Source organism: Bufo bufo, chromosome 3, assembly GCF_905171765.1.
Source record: "Bufo bufo chromosome 3, aBufBuf1.1, whole genome shotgun sequence".
Lineage (NCBI taxonomy): Eukaryota > Metazoa > Chordata > Amphibia > Anura > Bufonidae > Bufo > Bufo bufo.
The window spans coordinates 304,705,912-304,729,313 of record NC_053391.1 but is presented as its reverse complement, the minus strand read 5'-3'; positions in this window follow the sequence as shown (position 1 = coordinate 304,729,313).

Sequence of the window (23,402 nt, the reverse complement as noted above, 5' to 3'; positions counted from 1 at the left end):
GAGCCATCTACCAGAAGTTCTGAAGAATGGTGCCCTACACCTACCACTCGACCTCCACTGTGCGAATGGACCCCCTGAGCAACCCGCTGGGAAGTCCGGATGTCCTAGGACAGGGAACATTGGAGAGGGCGCAGGGGAGATTGTAGATATCTGTTGGTACTTACGGAATTGAGCTAGGGTAGGACCTATGAGAGGGTGAGAGGAAAGGTCACTAGGGACCTTCCTATCCGTCCATGGTAGGAGGGCCAAAGGAGTCCGTGATGTGAATTGCTCAATTGAGATCCATTGCTTGAACTGAGTGTGTCGGGACCAATCTACCACACGCTGAAACATAGAGGCTGCATAATACTTTCTTAGATCAGGGATCCCCAGGCCCCCCCTTTCCTTCGGCACATGTAATAAGGATCTAGACAGTCTCGAATTTTTCCCTGCCCACAGAAATCTAAAGAGGTCCCGATGTACAACAGAGAAGAAACTGGCCGGAATGTGGATAGGAAGGGTCTGGAACAAATACAGTAAGCGTGGGAGAACGTTCATTTTCAAAATGGCGCACCTGCCGACCACGTATATAGGCCTTTGGACCATATCTTGAGGTCATCTCTGATCCGATTCAGAAGTGGAGTAAAATTCCTGGAGAAAAGCTCACGCAAATCCCTGGGAATCATTGTGCCTAAATATTTAATGGCACCTGTCGCCCAACGGAAAGGCAAGGAACCCGCCAGTTCGGCTTCTAGAGACGGTGGAATGGAGACATTAAGCGCTTCCGATTTCTGTAAGTTAATTTTCAGATTGGACAAGTTATGGAATACTTTGAATTCCTCAATTAGGTTAGGGAGGGCAACTTGAGGATTGGTTATCATGAACAACAGGTCGTCTGCATAGGCTGCTATCTTAAACTCCTTCTCTTTTACCATGAGACCAGAAATGTCCGGGTTATTCCTTATAGTCCTCAGGAGTGGTTCTAGAGTGAGGATAAAAATTAAAGGAGATAAAGGGCAACCTTGGCGTGTACCATTCCTAATCTCAAAGGGAGGCGAGAGGACACCATTAACCTTTGTGGCTGCCGAGGGAGAGAAGTATAAGGAGCGGATCCACGTCAATAAGGAACCCTCCACCCCCACATGGTTTAATACTGCAAATAACCAAGGCCAACCTACCCTGTCAAAAGCCTTTTCGGCATCTGTGGACAGGAGACATAGATTGGACCGTTGAATTTTGGCTAGATGTACCAGGTTCAAGACCTTTGTGGTGTTATCTCTCGCCTCCCTTGAGGGAATGAAACCCACCTGATCTAGGTGAATAAGGTCCGTCAGGTATGGAGTCAGGCGGGTGGCCAAAACTTTTGCGAAGAGCTTAATGTCCACATTAAGTAGAGAAATAGGCCGGTAACTGGCACAAGCGGTCGGGTCCTTGCCTTCCTTATGGATAACAGTAATGTGTGCATGAGACATGTCTTTAGGGAGAGGAACTCTGGAGCTTAATTTATTCAAGGCATTGGTAAGGGGAGAACGCAGGAGGGGAAGGAATCTCTTATAATAGGAGGCTGGTAGGCCATCTGGGCCTGGAGCCTTACTAGGTTGCATGGATTTCAGGGCCTCCCCAATCTCATCAGCTGTAAACGGACTGTTCAAACTCTTAATGGCCTCACTCGGTAATTTCGGTAAACCTGACTTAGCCAAATAGGAGCTCATGGCCGAATTCAATACCTGACTAGATTGACTGGGTTGAGGAAGATTGTACAGGTTCTGATAAAATTGAGAAAAAGCTTCTGTAGTCAAGTCAGGATTATGTAATACTGGTCCCCGTGGTGGAGCAATACGTGGAATATAGTTCCTTGCCCTTTGTTCAAGTAGGGATCTGGCCAAGAGTCTACCACACTTATTGCCATATTCAAAAAAGTGTCTCCTACCCTGTGAAAGGAGAATTTTTGTACGGGTATCTAGTTTATCTTTAAGCTTGCACCTTGCCTGTGTGAGCTCAGCTCTAACAGACTGTGCATGGGAGCGTTTATGGATCTGTTCCAGATCGGAAATATTCTTCAAAATCTGGGAGATTTCCAGAGCCCTCTCCCGTTTACGCCGTGCTCCATGTTTGATGAACTCCCCTCTGATCACACACTTATGCGCAGCCCACACCGTAAGGGGGGAAGCGTCATCTACTAGGTTTTCCTCGAAGTAGTGAGAAAGGGCCGAGTCAATACTCTGCGCAACCTCCATATCCTGAAGCATGGACTCGTTGAGACGCCATCTCCAGGACCGGGACGAGGGCAGAGGGGATTTCAAGGACACATGCAGCATGGCGTGATCCGAAAAAGTAATTGGGTCAATAGTGGAAGAGGCAATAAGAGGTACTGCCGAGTGTCTAATCAAAAAATAGTCTAATCTGGAATAAACATCTCTAGGAGTGGAGTAGAATGTAAAGTCCTTGACCTCCGGGTTAATCGCTCGCCATACATCCACCAACCGATGAGAATGAAGGAGGCCCCTGAAACGGCGAACGTAAGAGTAAGGCAGGTGAGAGGAACCCTTGGATACATCCACCAATGGGTCCAGGGCAACATTAAGATCGCACCCGACCAGTAGCGTGCCCTCGGCAAAGCCATCCAATTTAGATAGGATTACCGTAAGGGCTCTCAATTGCTTTGTGTTGGGTAGATACACATTGGCCAGAGTATACAACTGGCCCCCTATTCTCCCCTTAACAAACAAGTATCTGCCATTATCGTCAGTGCTAGAGTCTAGGAACTCCCAGGGGGCGGATCTAGCAATGAGGATACTCACACCTCTCGATTTAGAATCGCTATAGCAACTATGATAAGCATCCGGATAACGTGGTGAGCTAAACTTCGGCATAGTGTACCTACGAAAGTGTGTCTCCTGAATGAAGGCAATCTGTACCTTTTTACTCCATAGGAGCCGGAGAATGGAGGACTGCTTCTCAGGGGTATTCAGCCCGTTGGCGTTAATAGAAGAAAAGGTGATCTCCGACATGGTCCGAGCCTGTTAAAAAAAAAAAAATAGGGGTAGGGGGGATATGTGAGGAGGGGGAGGAAGGAGAGGACAGACACAAGGATGGGTAAACAATACTACAAGGTATACAAACAAATATAGACACGCCTATCAGGCGAAGTATCAGAACCAGCTAGTCTGGTTCAGATAAAATTCAAAACCAAAATAAACCAGTGGAGAAGGCAATCCACTATGCGATTCTTAGGTAGCCCAAAAAACAAGAGCCAACCAAGATTCACTGACCTAGTGGGGGGTGAAGAAGAGCACTCAAAAAAGCAACCCTTTCCCCCGGCCCAGTGACTATAGCAACAACAATACCTAGTAGTGGGGGGGGGGGGCACAGGGAGTCGGCCACCGACCCGAATCACCGAGTACCAGCAACAAAAGCGTCTAGGCCGCAACCCGCTCCCCACACCCCCACCCGTTCTGCTACAACATCAGGTACCATGGTCAAAAAGCATGGGTTGTATATAACCCATCTTAACTAGAGCCATATGAGCCAAGGAGTCCTCTATCCAGGTGAGTGTGGGGCTGGTGGACGAGCTTGACTGGGATCCTCGGACAACCGTGGAGGATGCCCCCCCATTGGAGTTGAAGAGATTGGAACATCCTGCCAATCCGGTAGGGAGATGAGCGGGCAGTCCAGGAACCGGCTAAGCTCACCCGCTTGGTCTGGAGAGTGTAGAGCAAATGAGACGCCGTTCTTGCGGATGATTAGGTGGAAAGGGTGGCCCCAGCGGTATGTGGCTCCGGCATTAATGATTATCTGTAGGAGAGGTTTGAGCGTGCGCCTCATGAACAAAGTCCTCCTTGACACATCAGGTAGAAGTTGGATCTGGCATCCTCGGAAAGGGATAGGACCCTGTCTCCAGGCTCTCTGTAGAAGGTCCTCTTTCTCTCTAAAAAAGTGAACTCTGCAAAGGACATCACGAGGCAAGGAGTTTTCTGAGCGTCTAGGGCCTAGGACTCTATGAACCCTGTCAAGTTCTATAATAGATTCCTCCGGTCTGTCCAGAAGCGAGTTAAATACTGCTGACACCACCTTTCTCAAATTGGCAGGCGGAACCTCCTCTGGGATCCCATGGATTTTGATGTTGTTACGCCTGCCTCTGTTTTCTTGGTCATCCATCTGTAGCAATAAGTGCCTGTTTAAGGCCTGTTGTGATGAGACCACCTTTTCCACATTAGATAGGCGGGTATGTAGATCCGAAGTAATTTGGGCCTGCGAGGTCACTCTTGTAGAGATGGATGCTAAATCCGCCTTGACTTCAGCAATAGCCTGATCATGTTTGGCCTCTACCCTCTGTATGATCACCTCAAGGTCTGCCTTAGTTGGGAGCGCGCTTAGCAATGACCAAATGTCCTTCAGTTTAGGACATTTAGCAGGTTTGCCCTGGGAGGATGAGGTGGATGAGGATTCCCCCGATGAATCAGATGTTGCTGATGGGTGGAATATAGCTGGGGTAGAAGGGATATCAGGCGAGTGGGCCTGGGTAGGCCGGTCGCTTCTAATCACTGCCTGTGAACCACTCAAGGCCTGCAGATCAGGGTCGTGCATCAGAGGCCTGCGCGTGTTAAAGGGTGTCTCTGGTAATGGGACAGGAGTCTCCAGATGATCGTGAGGGTGCTTTGGAGATGGCAGGGCCTTTGCTGGTGGCCTAGGTGGGGGTTCAAAGCCTATCTCACTCACCGGAGCCAGAACGAGGGTCCTGCCAGAATCCTCAAGTCTGGGAGCAGACGCCTGTGGTGGTACTTGTGGATCCTCTCCAGACGCGACGAGGGGTAAGTGAACCCTCTGCTGAGGGGTTTGTGAGTTGAGACCAGCTTGTCCTGCTGATGTTATAGGCACCTCCACTTCCCTTGAGTCCTCCGCCGCCATCTTAGGCCATGCGGCTGCTTGCACATATGATTTCCTGCCCGGCCCGTCTGTATGGCTCACGGGCGAGGTGGATACAGCTGGCCATTCAGAGGGTGATGAGAGCGGGGGCAGAGGGTCCGCTTGTATCCGCTGTGAACCGCCGTCTCCCGACTGCGAGGAAGCGGTCTGCAGTACGGCTCCTTCCTCCGTCGGCGCCATCTTGGAAGGGTCTGGAGCGGGAATCGGCGCAGCCGTAAAGTATCTCGATATTCTGGGATCCGAGGACATAAAAGTGGACCTACGGCGGCCCGAACGTCTGACCATGGTTTTTAGGTCAGTAGCATCAAAGTCGTTGCAGAATTGCACCGTTATAAGGGCCAAGGGTCCGGGAGCTCTGTAATGTGCGTGTTCACTGCTGCATGCTCAGGCCACGCCCCCCCCTAGGTGGTGCAGAAGTTCATTCGCAACTACCCCGACATGTCAGAGCTGCTGCATAAAGTGCGGGCCGTCTGTTCGCGCTTCCGGCGTTCACACCCTGCTGCTGCACGCCTGTCTGCGCTACAGCGTAACTTCGGCCTTCCCGCTCACCGCCTCATATGCGATGTGCCCACCAGGTGGAACTCCACCTTGCACATGCTGGACAGACTGTGCGAGCAGCAGCAGGTCATAGTGGAGTTTCAGCTGCAGCACGCACGGGTCAGTCGCACTGCGGAACAGCACCAATTCACCACCAATGACTGGGCCTCCATGCGAGACCTGTGTGCCCTGTTGCGCTGTTTCGAGTACTCCACCAACATGGCCAGTGGCCATGACGCCGTTATCAGCGTTACAATACCACTTCTATGTCTCCTTGAGAAAACACTTAGGGCGATTATGGAAGAGGAGGTGGCCCAGGAGGAAGAGGAGGAAGAGGGGTCATTTTTAGCACTTTCAGGGCAGTCTCTTCGAAGTGACTCAGAGGCCAGGTACAAATGTGGCCAGACAGGGCCCATTACTGAAGGACGAGGAGGACGAGGATGAGGAGGAGGTGGAGGAGGATGAGGATGAAGCATGTTCACAGCGGGGTGGCACCCAAAGGAGCTCGGGCCCATCACTGGTGCGTGGCTGGGGGGAAACACAGGACGATGACGATACGCCTCCCACAGAGGACAGCTTGTCCTTACCTCTGGGGAGCCTGGCACACATGAGCGACTACATGCTGCAGTACCTGCGCAACGACAGCAGAGTTGCCCACATTTTAATGTGTGCGGACTACTGGGTTGCCACCCTGCTGGATCCCCGGTACAAAGACAATGTGCCCACCTTACTTCCTACACTGGAGCGTGATAGGAAGATGCGCGAGTACAAGCACACGTTGGTAAACGCGCTACTGAGAGCATTCCCAAATGTCACAGGGGAACCAGTGGAAGCCCAAGGCGAAGGCAGAGGAGGAGCAAGAGGTCGCCAACGCAGCTGTGTCACGGCCAGCTCCTCTGAGGGCAGGGTTAGCACAGCTAACTGCACCACCACCTGATACGGAACGTGTTAGCAGGAGGCAACATTTCACTAACATGGTGGAACAGTACCTGTGCACACCCCTCCACGTACTGACTGATGGTTCGGCCCCATTCAACTTCTGGGTCTCTAAATTGTCCACGTGGCCAGAGCTAGCCTTTTATGCCTTGGAGGTGCTGGCCTGCCCGGCGGCCAGCGTTTTGTCTGAACGTGTATTCAGCACGGCAGGGGGCGTCATTACAGACAAACGCAGCCGCCTGTCTACAGCCAATGTGGACAAGCTGACGTTCATAAAAATGAACCAGGCATGGATCCCACAGGACCTGTCCATCCCTTGTGCAGATTAGACATTAACTACCTCCCCTTAACAATATATTATTGTACTCCAGGGCACTTCCTCATTCAATCCAATTTTTATTTTCATTTTACCATTATATTGCGGAGCAACCCAAAGTTGAATGAACCTCTCCTCTGTCTGGGTGCCGGGGCCTAAATGTGTGACAGTGGCCTGTTCCAGTGGTGGGTGACGTGAAGCCTGATTCTCTGCTATGACATGAAGACTGATTCTGTGCTGACATGAAGCCAGATTCTCTGTTACGCGACCTCTCTCCTCTGCCTGGGTGCCTGGGCCTAAATATGTGACAGTGGCCTGTTCCAGTGGTGGGTGACGTGAAGCCTGATTCTCTGCTATGACATGAAGACTGATTCTGTGATGACATGAAGCCAGATTCTCTGTTACGGGACCTCTCTCCTCTGTCTGGGTGCCTGGGCCTAAATATGTGACAGTGGCCTGTTCCAGTGGTGGGTGACGTGAAGCCTGATTCTCTGCTATGACATGAAGACTGATTCTCTGCTGACATGAAGCCTGAATCTCTGTTATGGGACCTCTCTCCTCTGTCTGGGTGCCTGGGCCTAAATATGTGACAGTGGCCTGTTCCAGTGGTGGGTGACGTGAAGCCTGATTCTCTGCTATGACATGAAGACTGATTCTCTGCTGACATGAAGCCTGAATCTCTGTTATGGGACCTCTCTCCTCTGCCTGGGTGCCTGGGCCTAAATATGTGACAGTGGCCTGTTCCAGTTGTGGGTGACGTGAAGCCTGATTCTCTGCTATGACATGAAGACTGATTCTGTGCTGACATGAAGCCAGATTCTCTGTTACGGGACCTCTCTCCTCTGTCTGGGTGCCTGGGCCTAAATATGTGACAGTGGCCTGTTCCAGTGGTGGGTGACGTGAAGCCTGATTCTCTGCTATGACATGAAGACTGATTCTTTGCTGACATGAAGCCTGAATCTCTGTTATGGGACCTCTCTCCTCTGCCTAGGTGCCTGGGCCTAAATATGTGACAGTGGCCTGTTCCAGTGGTGGGTGACGTGAAGCCTGATTCTCTGCTGCGACATGAAGACTGATTCTCTGCTGACATGAAGCCTGAATCTCTGTTATGGGACCTCTCTCCTCTGCCTGGGTGCCTGGGCCTAAATATGTGACAGTGGCCTGTTCCAGTGGTGGGTGACGTGAAGCCTGATTCTCTGCTATGACATGAAGACTGATTCTGTGATGACATGAAGCCAGATTCTCTGTTACAGGACCTCTCTCCTCTGTCTGGGTGCCTGGGCCTAAATTTGTGACAGTGGCCTGTTCCAGTGGTGGGTGACGTGAAGCCTGATTCTCTGCTATGACATGAAGACTGATTCTCTGCTGACATGAAGCCTGAATCTCTGCTATGGGACCTCTCTCCTCTGCCTGGGTGCCTGGGCCTAAATATGTGACAGTGGCCTGTTCCAGTGGTGGGTGACGTGAAGCCTGATTCTCTGCTATGACATGAAGACTGATTCTGTGATGACATGAAGCCAGATTCTCTGTCACGGGACCTCTCTCCTCTGTCTGGGTGCCTGGGCCTAAATATGTGACAGTGGCCTGTTCCAGTGGTGGGTGACATGAAGTCTGATTCTCTGCTATGACATGAAGACTGATTCTCTGCTGACATGAAGCCAGATTCTCTGTTACGGGACCTCTCTCCTCTGCCTGGGTGCCTGGGCCTAAATATCTGACAATGGACTGTTCCAGTGTTGGGTGACGTAAAGCCTGATTCTCTGCTATGACATGCAGACTGATTCTCTGCTGACATGAAGCCAGATTCTCTGTTACGGGACCTCTCTCCTCTGCCTGGGTGCCGGGGCCTAAATATATGACAATGGACTGTTACAGTGGTGGGTGACGTGAAGCCAGATTCTCTGCTATGGCATGAAGACTGATTCTCTGCTGACGTGAAGCTAGATTCTCTGCTATGGGACCTCTCTCCAATTGATATTGGTTTATTTTTATATATTTTTTTTTTATTTTTATTCATTTCCCTATCCACATTTGTTTGCAGGGGATTTACCTACATGTTGCTGCCTTTTGCAGCCCTCTAGCTCTTTCCTGGGCTGGTTTACAGCCTTTTTAGTGCCGAAAAGTTCGGGTCCCCATTGACTTCAATGGGGTTCGGGTTCGGGACGAAGTTCGGGTTGGGTTCGGATCCCGAACCCGAACATTTCCGGGAAGTTCGGCCGAACTTCTCGAACCCGAACATCCAGGTGTTTGCTCAACTCTACCCATATCCCAAAGACAGGAAGTAAGCAGGAGTATGCCCTTTTAATTGTGGATATGTTCTCTAGATGGCCGGAGGTTTTTCCCACTACCAATGAAACCACACAAACTGTGGTAAAAATCTTGTTACAAGAGATCATCCCCAGATGGGGGTGTCCTGTTCAAATTAACTCAGATAATGGCCCAGCTTTTGCGTCCAGGGTATGTAAGGAGCTTTCCAAAGCCCTTAGGATTGACTGGAAATTCCACCTCCCGTATCACCCAGAGAGTTCCGGAGTAGTAGAAAGGATGAATCGAACAATTAAAGAAAACATAAGGAAAATTACTGGAGGCACATTCACTAATTGGAAAAAGTTCTTGACTATAGCCCTAGCAGAAATTAGGATGCAGCCTAATAAGAATACTGGCTACTCACCATTTGAGGTCCTAATGGGAAGACCCTTCCCCACCCCTTGGGGTCCAAAAGCCCCCATAATAGAACAAGGGGATCTAGAAGTAGTACAGGCAGAATATGTGAGGAAACTTGTAGAAACTTTAGATCAAATTGAGCAAAATGTTGCTCGTGCCTCTCCTTTCGGGTGGAACCTACGCATCCTTTCCAACCAGGAGATGTGGTGATAGTCTAGCGCCTGGCAAAAGGATGAAAACAGATTGAGTTCCCATTTGGACCACCCACCCGAGTGGTAGCAGTCACCAGAACAGCGATTCTTACAGAAGAGGCTCCAATCTGGAATCACGCTAGCAGGATAAAAAGGGTCCCAGAGGCTTCCTCTCCGGTGACGGATAAAGACAAAGAGGGTGAAGCAGGTGTGAAATCCCTGAACAAAGAGGGGAGCTCAGAAGAAGTTCTCCTGAAAAGTGCCTTGCCACGGGCTGAAGATGATGACACCACAATATTCTGGGAGATTTGTTTGTCTGCTGATAATTATTAGTCTTTGTGTTTTCTTGCCAGTCGGGCTTATTACTACATGTATTTATCATCCAGAGTAGAGGAGTTTGCTCTGTGGTGCACTAAATAATCGGACAGTACATAAAAGAGCTCAGGAACAAGATCCCTTTGCTTCTGGCCCCTTTTATTCTGAACAGAACAGTATAGTTAGGATGGCAAATGCCCTAAATGTTAGTTCATTGTGCCTTAAAGAGGACCTTTCATCAGAATCAAGTATGTAAACTGAATATACATACATGGAGAGCGGCGCCCAGGGATCCCCCTGCACTTACTATTATCCCCCGGCGCCGCTACGTTCTCCGGTTATAGGCTCCGGTAAAGTCATAGTTAGGCTCCACCCATTTGAGACTGCCGCGGTCTCCTTCTCCTATGCTGTAGCGCTGGCCAATCGCAGCGCTCAGCTCTTAGCCATGCTATAAGCTGAGCGCTGCGATTGGCCAACGCTAGAACATAGGAGAAAGAGACGCCGGCAGGCTCAAATGGGTGGAGCCTAACTATGACTTTACCGCAGCCTATAACCGGAGAACGGAGCGGCGCCCGGGGATAATAGTAAGTGCAGGGGGATCCCTGGGCGCCGCTCTCCATGTATGTATATTCAGTTTACATACTTGATTCTGATGAAAGGTCCTCTTTAAAGACTTACAGAGCCCACAGGATCTTATACAAACATGTGTTATTGCTGTGCCTACACCCGATGAATCCTTGAAGTTTGGTCAATGGCTAACAATACACAATCTTTTATTCCCTTGTATGACCTCTGTGGGGAGTGCCAGAAATTAGGAGATAGCCGGGATAATATTAGGATAATTACTATCAATGTGACTGCAGCAGAGACCTGTTTCACCTTTTCCCAGGATATGACTTTATATTGTGATGGTAGAGACATAAAAAAGTGGATTACCTAAGAATAGTGTATATGATTACATTGACGACACCTGTAAAAAGGATAGTAGGCTTGCTAGCTCCCTGAATAATTCCATGAGTTGTAATAAGGCCATTGTGACTCCTAGTTTTATCTATAATTTAATGCTCCCTAAGGGATGTTTTTTGTCTTGTGGTAACAACACTTACAATTACATTCCTGCTAACGTTATTGGAGGTCCCTGTGCGTTATCCAGGCTGACTCTGGCCCTTCCTAGTCAACCCCCTATCAGGAGAACTTACAGATCGGTTACCAAGACTTTATCAGAAGACTGTGACTCTACTTTACCCCTTCTCAGCCGTGCAGAATATACAAGCTTGGGTGCCCTTTATATTAGGAGTGCCCGGACTGGCTATATATAATGCTCGTACTATAAATTCTATTGCATGTGCCTTGGCTAAATCTCTGAATCATACCTCTATTTCTTTATCAGACATACTTTTAGATTTACAAGGCATAAGAGGAGCAGTGCTAGAAACTAAGTTTGCTGTAGATTATCTGTTACTTAAACATAATACAGGATGTCAAGATTTCAAAGGAATGTGTTGCTTTAATCTATCTGACCATTCCAGATCAATCCAGTTCCATATTCAAGCGTTACATGAAATTGCTAATAATATTAAGAAGGATGTTGATTCATCCTCCTGGTGGGACTGGTTATTGAGCTGGCTGCCGGATTTGAGTTGGTTAAGAACATTATTTATCAGCTTTATAATCATAATTGCTTCCTTGATTATCATATGCTGTTGTATTCAATGTATTCCTTCTCTCATTCAGATGTTTTATGCAATGTGTCCAAAACCCACAGATCCTGGACAACCATATGCTACTTACCTCTCTTTGAGAGAAAGAAGATAAGTCATATTCATGACTTAAGAGGGGATTGAAGGGTTAAATAAAGCAAGCCATATGCTATGTAGTGAGGAGTTTTATAAAGAAATGCTATTTGATCTGTACCAAGGACATCAGTCAAGTATGTTTGCAATAGCCTATATAGGGAATTGTTTGTACTCAGCAACCTTGTATATGTAAACCACACCTGTTAATGATTGTTAGAATGAATGTATATAAGACTGAGAGAACACAGATAAAATTAGAGTTATTTGTAGTGACACTAGAAGCGTCTATCTGTGTCTCTTTGAAATATACTCTCCGGACGTCCGAAGGGAAAGCAGGGTGCAGAAGAAAGACCCTTTCAACCTCCATGGACTTCTCAAACATGTGCACTCAAAAGGGAACAGCCGATGCCAAAGCTAAAAGAACCAGTGTTCTCTTATTCTCTCGAATAGACTTCTTCGTCTGTGAAGAATAAAGACTTATGTGGACGACTTTGCTGAGTGCCACCATAGATTATTTACGTCTTGGAGGTGCTGGCCTGCCCTGCAGCCAGTGTATTATCTGAACATGTGTTAAGCACGGCAGGGGCGTCATCACAGACAAGCGCAGCCGCCTGTCCACAGCCAATGTGGACAAGCTCACGTTCATTAAAATGAACCAGGCATGGATCCATCAGGACTTGTCCGTACCTTGTCTAGAATAGACATGTATACCGGCACTAACCAGCCATTGTTATACTGCAGCGCAATTGCTCATTCTTGTATTTTGGATATTTTACACTCTTTTGGAGTGTACCCTAATTTAAAAAAATAAAATTAAAACCAAAAACCTGTGTTGGCTACCTCGTCCTCCTCCTACACCGCTTCCACCTACACCGCTACTTCTACCGCCTCCTCAAACTCCCAATCACATTTCACATTTCACTACTTTGCCATTTACATTTTCGGGTGAAATTTACCAATTTTTGGGTGTATAGTACCACTGCTATACCTAGTAGGCCGGTTAAAAAAATAAAATAAATTGTCATTAACATTTTCGGATGAAATTCACCAATTTTTGGGTGTATAGTACCACTTCTATACCTAGTAGGCCGGTAAAAAAAAAATTCTCATTAACATTTTCGTGTGAAATTCACCAATTTTTGGGTGTGATGTAACACTGCTATACCTAGTTGACAGCTTAATAAATTTCAATAATTTTTCTCTTACATTCTTGGGTTGACATTATACAATTTTAGATGTGAATAAACACCTGCTATGCATAGGTGACAGGGAATAAAATTTAATATATTATTCAGTAATTATTGCGCGCTACATCCTTTCATTAAATGCTTAAACTTTGAAAAGTTTTCCCACTTTTACGCTTTAATAATTTCTCCCATATTTCAACTCTATAATTTAAAATTTGAAAAAATGAATCCTCCCTTGGATGTGGTCTCTCTTTCTCAAGCTCCCTCTCTGGCCTGGAACCCTGATTCCCCGCCACCCATGATCACCATGGTAGGCGCATAAAAGAACATCGAAAGTTGATAGAGCAGATATCAAATTGGATCGTGAACATCACGGGGACGTGCAACATGGTGGGGCAGTATGTGTGCACACACCTACACGAACTGACTGACAGGGGTCAGCCCCTGCAACTTCTGGGTCTCCAAATGGAGCACATGGCCTGAGCTTGCCCTTTACCCGTTGGAGATGCTGTACTGCCCTGCAGCCAGTGTATTGTCTGAACGTGTGTTTAGCATGACTGGAGGGGGTTATCACAGGTTATATTTCCCAATGTTTTGGGGTGTACCCTAATTAAAAAAAATACAAATACATTTAAAACCAAAAAGAAGTGTAGGCTACCTCCTCCTCCTCCACCGCCACTTCCACCTACACTGCCACATCCACCGCCTCCTCAACCTCCTACTCCATATGGACCTGGTCCGCCTAGAGCAAGAATATTATTTTTTATTTTTACGTATTTTATGTTATTTTAAGCCATTTCCCTATCCACATTTGTTTGCAGAGCACTTGCCATGCTCTTCACCACATTTTGACGACATTTGCAGCCCTCTAGCCCTTTCCATGACATTTTTACAGCCATTTTAGTTCTCAAAAGTTCGAGTTCCCTTTGACTTCAATGGGGTTCAGGTTCGGGGTCAAGTTCGGGTCCCGAACGCTAACTTTTTTCTGAAGTTCGGCCAAACCCGTCGAACCCGAACATCCAGGTGTCCGCTCAACTCTAATCATCAACCCATACATAATTTGTAGTCTCGATATAAAGCACAACAGAAGGAACTCACCGAAGTCATCCACATAAGTCTTTATTATTCACAGAATGAAACAAACAATGGCAGCAGGATTACAGGATGCCACACAGGCACAGCAAGTGGCGACAGCCGTTTCACGTGAGTACGTTTTCTCAGGCAAGATAAGACAAAATATTAAAATAACAGATGCCTACTTACAAAAATACACTTAGATCATTCCTATCATTTAGGCCTTGCCCCCGAGTAATCCAACTGGCTTCCTTTCGCAGCAACAATCTATATCTCCCCCTACAGGTGGGATCGGAACTATATCTATACCTAAGAATGTAAGCACCCTGGGGTCACCCCCATGGACTTCTTAAACATGTGCAATCAAAAGGGAACAGCCCATGCCAGAACTAAAAGAACCAGTGTTCTCTTATTCTCTCAAATAGACTTCTTCGTTCTGTGAAGAATAAAGACTTATGTGGACGACTTTGCTGAGTGCCACCTGTTGTGCTTTATATCGGGACTACATGTGAACTGTCTTTGGGATAGAGCACCACCGTAGGTTCGAGTAGGCCCATTTTCCATCATGTTTTTCTCATGACCTATGAACACCACATTCCAGTGCTAAGCTGTGCCATCCATTATTCTTTCTACGTTGCCCCATACATAATTTTATCTGTAAATTTACCGATAGATCATAGATGTTTTGGGTTCTAAATTCTAATGATTTATATAAAGATATTAGTAGACTGAGGAATATACCACTAATGTTTTTTTTTATGTGGGTGCCTGGGTTGACTGCATGACCAATGGAGTAAGCCACACCTCCAATGCAGACTGCAAAGAAAGAAATAGGGATTAGTCAGCACATCCCAGTGCGCAGGTACACGGCTGTCCCTTGGGCTGATTTTAATTAGTGCAAGTATAAATCTGTACCTTGCTCTCCCTGTATTTATTCAAGACCATTTGGCACCAGGAGAGGTAAAATACAGAGTAGGTTCAACATGCATGTGGAGCCTGAATTCCCTGAATTTAATGGAGGCCTTTGTGGCACCAAAAGAGGTATTCCCTAAATTTAATGGAGGCCGGTATAGCACCAGCGGAGGTAGTATTAAGTGTAGGTTCCTGTCCTAAAGAGATCTCCTTAACACTGGCAGAGAGGCACAAATAGTTTTGTACAAAACGTATTTGCCAAGAATCTCACATTTATAACATAGCATTAGTACAGTTTCTATAGCGAGTATGGCACGATTGTATTTACTTGATTATTTGTGTTTGCAGAGTTCTGTTGCATTGTGTTTGCTTTTGTGCTTTCAGCCATGGCGACGTGCACCTGTGCACTGGGATGTGCTGACTAACCCCCCATTTCTTTTTTTTGCAGTCTGCCTGGGTGGACCACTGGGATAACTATGTGTGTTATATTCAATTTACTAGCTGAATAAACCGGCTTTGCACGGGTATATTTCATCTTTTTCATTTAATGTTTGTGTGTGTCGTTAAAAGATATCGACAGTATCCACTATAACAATGACATCTACAGTACTCTGCCCTTTTAACAGTGACTTCCACAGCCCCCCACCCCTTAACACTGACCCCCCCACAGTGCCCCGTCTCCTTAAAATTGGTCTTCCACAGCATCCACCCCCTTAACTTTGACCGTCCCAGCAGCCTGCCCCTTTAACAGTGAGTTCCACAGTACCCCGCCCCATTGACAGTGACCTCCACAGGGGCCCGTCCCCTTAACAGTGACCTCTACAGCACCCGCCACTTAACACTGTCCATAGGTTATAGTCCCCTTAACTGTGACCGCCACCATTTCCGACCTCTACAGCAGCGACTGCCCCTTTAACAGTGACTGCTACAGTACCCCACTCCCTTAACCTCCTCAGGACCGCCGTACGCAGGATTGCGTCTTTGCGGCGGCCCTGCTCTTCTGGGTGGACGCGCCGGCGCATCCTCTCGCGAGACGCGAGATTTCCTGTGAACGCGCGCACACAGGCGCGCGCGTTCACAGGAACGGAAGGTAAGAGAGTGGATCTCCAGCCTGCCAGCGGCGATCGTTCGCTGGCAGGCTGGAGATGTGTTTTTTTTAACCCCTAACAGGTATATTAGACGCTGTTTTGATAACAGCGTCTAATATACCTGCTACCTGGTCCTCTGGTGGTCCCCTTTGTTTGGATCGACCACCAGAGGACACAGGTAGCTCAGTAAAGTAGCACCAAGCACCACTACACTACACTACAACCCCCCCGTCACTTATTAACCCCTTATTAGCCCCTGATCACCCCTGATCACCCCATATAGACTCCCTGATCACCCCCCTGTCATTGATTACCCCCCTGTCATTGATCAACCCCCTGTAAAGCTCCATTCAGATGTCCGCATGATTTTTACGGATCCACTGATAGATGGATCGGATCCGCAAAACGCATACGGACGTCTGAATGAAGCCTTACAGGGGCGTGATCAATGACTGTGGTGATCACCCCATATAGACTCCCTGATCACCCCCCTGTCATTGATTACACCCCTGTCATTGATCAACCCCCTGTAAAGCTTCATTCAGATGTCCGCATGATTTTTACGGATCCACTGATAAATGGATCGGATCCGCAAAACGCATACGGACGTCTGAATGAAGCCTTACAGGGGCGTGATCAATGACTGTGGTGATCACCCCATAGAGACTCCCTGATCACCCCCCTGTCATTGATTACACCCCTGTCATTGATCAACCCCTGTAAAGCTCCATTCAGATGTCCGCATGATTTTTACGGATCCACTGATAGATGGATCGGATCCGCAAAACGCATACGGGCGTCTGAATGAAGCCTTACAGGGGCGTGATCAATGACTGTGGTGATCACCCCATATAGACTCCCTGATCACCCCCCTGTCATTGATTACACCCCTGTCATTGATCAACCCCCTGTAAAGCTCCATTCAGATGTCCGCATGATTTTTACGGATCCACTGATAAATGGATCGGATCCGCAAAACGCATACGGGCGTCTGAATGAAGCCTTACAGGGGCGTGATCAATGACTGTGGTGATCACCCCATATAGACTCCCTGATCACCCCCCTGTCATTGATTACACCCCTGTCATTGATCAACCCCCTGTAAAGCTCCATTCAGATGTCCGCATGATTTTTACGGATCCACTGATAAATGGATCGGATCCGCAAAACGCATACGACGTCTGAATGAAGCCTTACAGGGGCGTGATCAATGACTGTGGTTATCACCCCATATAGACTCCCTGATCACCCCCCTGTCATTGATTACACCCCTGTCATTGATCAACCCCCTGTAAAGCTCCATTCAGATGTCCGCATGATTTTTACGGATCCACTGATAGATGGATCGGATCCGCAAAACACATACAGGCGTCTCCCTGGAGCCTTCCAGGGGGGGTGATCACCCCATATAGACTCCCTGATCATCCCCCTGTCATTGATCACCCCCCCCTGTCATGCTGCATTCAGATGTCCGTATGATTTTTACGGATCCACGGATACATGGATCGGATCCGCAAAACACATACGGACATCTGAATGGAGCCTTACAGGGGGGTGATCAATGACAGGGGGGTGATCACCCCATAAAGACTCTCTGATCACCCCCCCTGTCATTGATCACCCCCCCCTGTCATTGATCACCCCCCCTGTCATTGATCACCCCTCTGTAAGGCTCCATTCAGACATTTTTTTGGCCCAAGTTAGCGGAAATTATTTATTTTTTTCTTACAAAGTCTCATATTCCACTAACTTGTGTCAAAAAATAAAATCTCACATGAACTCACCATACCCCTCACGGAATCCAAATGCGTAAAATTTTTTAGACATTTATATTCCAGACTTCTTCTCACGCTTTAGGGCCCCTAGAATGCCAGGGCAGTATAAATACCCCACATGTGACCCCATTTTGGAAAGAAGATACCCCCAGGTATTCCATGAGGGGCATATTGAGTCCATGAAAGATTGAAATTTTTGTCCCAAGTTAGCGGAAAGGGAGACTTTGTGAGAAAAAAAAAAAAAATATCAATTTCTGCTAACTTGTGCCAAAAAAAAAAAATTTCTATGAACTCGTCATGCCCCTCATTGAATACCTTGGGGTGTCTTCTTTCCAAAATGGGGTCACATGTGGGGTATTTATACTGCCCTGGCATTCTAGGGGTCCTAAAGCGTGAGAAGAAGTCTGGGATCCAAATGTCTAAAAATGCCCTCATAAAATGAATGTGGGCCCCTTTGCGCATCTAGGCTGCAAAAAAGTGTCACACATGTGGTATCGCCGTACTCAGGAGAAGTTGGGGAATGTGTTTTGGGGTGTCATTTTACATATACCCATGCTGGGTGAGATAAATATCTTGGTCAAATGCCAACTTTGTATAAAAAAATGGGAAAAGTTGTCTTTTGCCGAGATATTTCTTTCACCCAGCATGGGTATATGTAAAAAGACACTTTTTTGCAGCCTAGGTGGGCAAAGGGGCCCACATTCCAAAGAGCACCTTTAGGATTTCACAGGTCATTTACCTACTTACCACACATTAGGGCCCCTGGAAAATGCCAGGGCAGTATAACTACCCCACAAGTGACCCCATTTTGGAAAGAAGACACCCCAAGGTATTCCGTGAGGGGCATGGCGAGTTCCTAGAATTTTTTATTTTTTGTCACAAGTTAGTGGAAAATGATGATTTTTTATTTATTTTTTTTTCATACAAAGTCTCATATTCCACTAACTTGTGACAAAAAATTAAAACTTCCATGAACTCACTATGCCCATCAGCGAATACCTTGGGGTCTCTTCTTTCCAAAATGGGGTCACTTGTGGGGTAGTTATACTGCCCTGGAATTCTAGGGGCCCAAATGTGTGGTAAGGAGTTTGAAATCAAATTCTGTAAAAAATGACCAGTGAAATCCGAAAGGTGCTCTTTAGAATACGGGCCCCTTTGCCCACCTAGGCTGCAAAAAAGTGTCACACATCTGGTATCTCCGTACTCAGGAGAAGTTGGGGAATGTGTTTTGGGGTGTCTTTTTACATATACCCATGCTAGGTGAGAGAAATATCTTGGCAAAAGACAACTTTTCCCATTTTTTTATACAAAGTTGGCATTTGACCAAGATATTTATCTCACCCAGCATGGGTATATGTAAAAAGACACCACAAAACACATTCCTCAACTTCTCCTGAATACAGAGATACCAGATGTGTGACACTTTTTTGCAGCCTAGGTGGGCAAAGGGGCCCATATTCCAAAGAGCACCTTTCGGATTTCACAGGTCATTTTTTACAGAATTTGATTTCAAACTCCTTACCACACATTTGGGCCCCTAGAATGCCAGGGCAGTATAACTACCCCACAAGTGACCCCATTTTGGAAAGAAGAGACCCCAAGGTATTCGCTGATGGGCATAGTGAGTTCATGGAAGTTTTTATTTTTTGTCACAAGTTAGTGGAATATGAGACTTTGTAAGAAAAAAAAAAATCATCATTTTCCGCTAACTTGTGACAAAAAATAAAAAGTTCTATGAACTCACTATGCCCATCAGCGAATACCTTAGGGTGTATACTTTCCGAAATGGGGTCATTTGTGGGGTGTTTGTACTGTCTGGGCATTGTAGAACCTCAGGAAACATGACAGGTGCTCAGAAAGTCAGAGCTGCTTCAAAAAGCGGAAATTCACATTTTTGTACCATAGTTTGTAAACGCTATAACTTTTACCCAAACCATTTTTTTTTTACCCAAACATTTTTTTTTTATCAAAGACATGTAGAACAATTAATTTAGAGCAAAATTTCTATATGGATCTCGTTTTTTTTTGCAAAATTTTACAACTAAAAGTGAAAAATGTCATTTTTTTGCAAAAAAATCGTTAAATTTCGATTAATAACAAAAAAAGTAAAAATGTCAGCAGCAATGAAATACCACCAAATGAAAGCTCTATTAGTGAGAAGAAAAGGAGGTAAAATTCATTTGGGTGGTAAGTTGCATGACCGAGCAATAAACGGTGAAAGTAGTGTAGGTCAGAAGTGTAAAAAGTGGCCTGGTCTTTCAGGGTGTTTAAGCACTGGGGGCTGAGGTGGTTAACAGTGACCTCCACTGTACCCCGCTACTTTAACAGTGACCTCACAGTACCCCGCTGCCATAACAGTGACTTCACAGTAACCCGCTACCCCTTTAATAGTGGCCTCCACAGTCCCCTCCTCCCTTAACAGTGACCTCCACAGTGTCCGCCCCTTTAATAGTGACCTCCACAGCAGCCTGCACATTAACAGTAACATCCACAGCTCCCTCCCCTTTAACAGTGACCTCCACAGCGGCCACCCTTTTATTAGTGACCTCCACAGTACCCCGTCTCCTTAACAGTGATTTCCACAATATCCCACCCCCTTAACAGTGACCTCCACAGACCTCTGTTCCCTTAAAATGTGGCCTCCACAACACCCCACCCCCTTAACAGAGAACTCTACAGCACCCCACACCTTAACACTGACCTCCAACACTGCAGCACTGTGCTGTCTGAGCGTGAGCTGCAGGGAGAAAGTCACCTTCCCTCCTACCCCTGCAGCTGACAGAAGTTGATTTTTACCTTCATTTTTTCAATCCACGTCGGCAGCAGAGTGTGGGCGTGGCCTAACCAGGTCGGGGGTGTGGCTTGGATGGACCAGGGGCGGGTTTTTTAAGTCTGTCTTTTGAGGGTGGCCCTGAATGGCCACACTACCTGCCCCTGAACTGTGACCTCCACAGCACTCCGCTCCCTTAAGGCTGAGTTCACACGGGCGAGATTTTCACGTGGGTGCAATGCGTGAGGTGAACGCATTGCACCTGCACTCAATCCGGACCCATTCTTTTCTATGGGGCTGTGCACATGAGCGGTGATTTTCACGCATCACTTATGCGTTGCGTGAAAATCGCAGCATGCTCTATATTGTGCGTTTATCACGCAATGCAGGCCCCATAGAAGTGAATGGGGCTGAGTGAAAATTGCAAGCATCCGCAAGCAAGTGCGGATGCGGTGCGATTTTCACGCATGGTTGCTAAGATGACAGTCTATTCACTGTATTTATTTTCCCTTACAACATGGTTATAAGGGAAAATAATAGCATTCTTTAATACAGAATGCTTAATACAAGGTCAATTGAGGGCTAAAAAATAAAAAATAATTAACTCACCTCCTCATGGTGATGGACCATGTGATTGGACCATGTGATGTGACATCACCACAGGTCCTTTAGCCGGCAGCTCATGATTAAAGAAGTAAGAAGAGATTGGCAACTATGCGATCAACAGGAGAAGTTGAGTTAATTTTTTTTAATTTTTTAACCCTCATTTGACCTTGTACTAAGCATTCTGTATTAAAGAATGCTATTATTTTCCCTTATAACCATGTTATAAGGTAAAAATAAATACATCTACACACCACCTAACCCAAACCTGAACTTCAGTGAAGAAGTTCGGGTCTGGGTACCACATTCAGTTTTTTATCACTCGCGTGCAAAACGCATTGCACCCGCGCAATAAAAACTGAACAACTGAACGCAATTGCAGTCAAAACTGACTGCAATTGCATATCTACTCGCGCGGGTTTGCCACAATGCACCCGGGAGCATCCTGAACAAATCTGTCACGCCCATGTGAACTCAGCCTAACAGTGTCATCCACAGCGCCCTGTCCCTTTAAAGCTGACCTATAGCATTGATGAAAAATGTCTCGGTTGTTATGGAAACCTGGTTTAAAAGTATGTGTATGTGGAGACTAAGGGCCTGCAAACTTCTATTGGCTGATAAGGGTCATTTGACCAGGCTTCTATTGGCTAATGCATTTTTGGGGAATATTTCACGCAGGGTTGTCCTTTTGAACAGCTCTCTCTTAGACAGCAGCACTGTGCTGTCTGAGCGTGAGCTGCAGGGAGAAAGATATAATTTGAGGAATCAGATCTTTTTCAAGACAAAAAACAAGCAACAATACAAAATAATTAATTTCTATCAACTAAATACAGCCAAAAACAGTGGCCATCCCATATGGATTTTTACATATTCAACACTGTCTGCCAGCTTGAAGGCAGTGGTGAGTAGGGATTAGTCTCTCCCATACATGGTTGTTTTTCAGATATTTTAGTTTTAAAGAACAGACACCCGGCACTAATGCCTGCGACCGGAGTTAAAATTTAGTTGCACTGCACAGTGATGTATAATTTGTTTAAACTTTGTCATGGCTGTCGGAGTGACGCAGAATCAAATTTTCGCTAACAGCACATGTTATCTAAGAATTATCAATTTGGGTCCAGTTGGTGGAACGATTTGTCTGGTAATACCATTGTAGTTCCAACCATAAACAATTGCACTGCAACGACGCAGACTCATTTTTTCACTAAAAGAACATATAATGATGAATTTGAGTTGAGTTGGTTGAACAATTTGAGTGGTTCATTCCGTTAACCAACGAGACTCCTCCGTGCTAAGTAGTTATTTGACCCCAGGTGGTCCGCGTCCAACATCTTTGAAGTACAAGTGGCGTTCAGCAATAACAGGTCTGTGATGCCCTTAGTTGTCCAGGGCTGCACAAGTGCTACACTGAAGGGATCACCATGTGTCTACCCTTTGCCGACAGCCATTTGTCATAGGGAGCGGGGATTGCAATACGGACACAGAATAATTTTTTCGCTAACAGATCATATTAGCGATGATGAATTTGGGTCCACTGCACACTTGTACAAGGTTAAATATTTAACTAACTGTATCATTAAAATAATAGACTAACTCTGAATGTCGGTGTAGTAGAATGTGATGCACACATCAATATATTACACCTGCACCTGCAGTAATTACAGCTCCAGTGTGTATTAAAGATTCATGAATTTAAGAAGCTCGTAGTTGAATCTTTAACCGTGGCTTAATATTGACGCTATGTAAGTCAATATCTAACAGAAACCATAAATTTCGCTGCACTGCTCATTTGAACAGGGCAAAATATTTAACCGTGGCCTAATACTGACACTATGTAAAACAGTAGCTAACAGAATGCATTCACTATGATAAAGTTGGCTCCACTGCACAGTTGAACACAGCAAAATATTTAACCGTGCCCTAATACTGATGCTATGTAACACAACAGCTAACAGAATGCATTCGCTATGTAAAATTTGCGTTACTGCACAGTTTAAAGAGGACCTTTCATGTGTCCAATGAACTAAGTAGCAGGCTATGTAGTGCGGCGCCCAGGGATCTAAGTGCACTTACTTTTATTCCTGGGCGCCACTCCGTCCGCCCGCTGTGTCACCCCGGTAATTTCTCAACATTCAGAGCAGGGAGGAGGAGACGCCAGTGCAGCGCAGAGCTCAGAGCCTGGGAGTTTTTTTTTCTCCCTGGCTGTGAGCTCTTCACTGCGATTGGACAAGTGCCGCTCTACATGTCCAGATAGTTGACTTAAAATGTTCGGACCCATGAAAGGTCCTCTTTAACAGAGCTAAATTTTTAACAGTGTCCTAATACCGACGTTT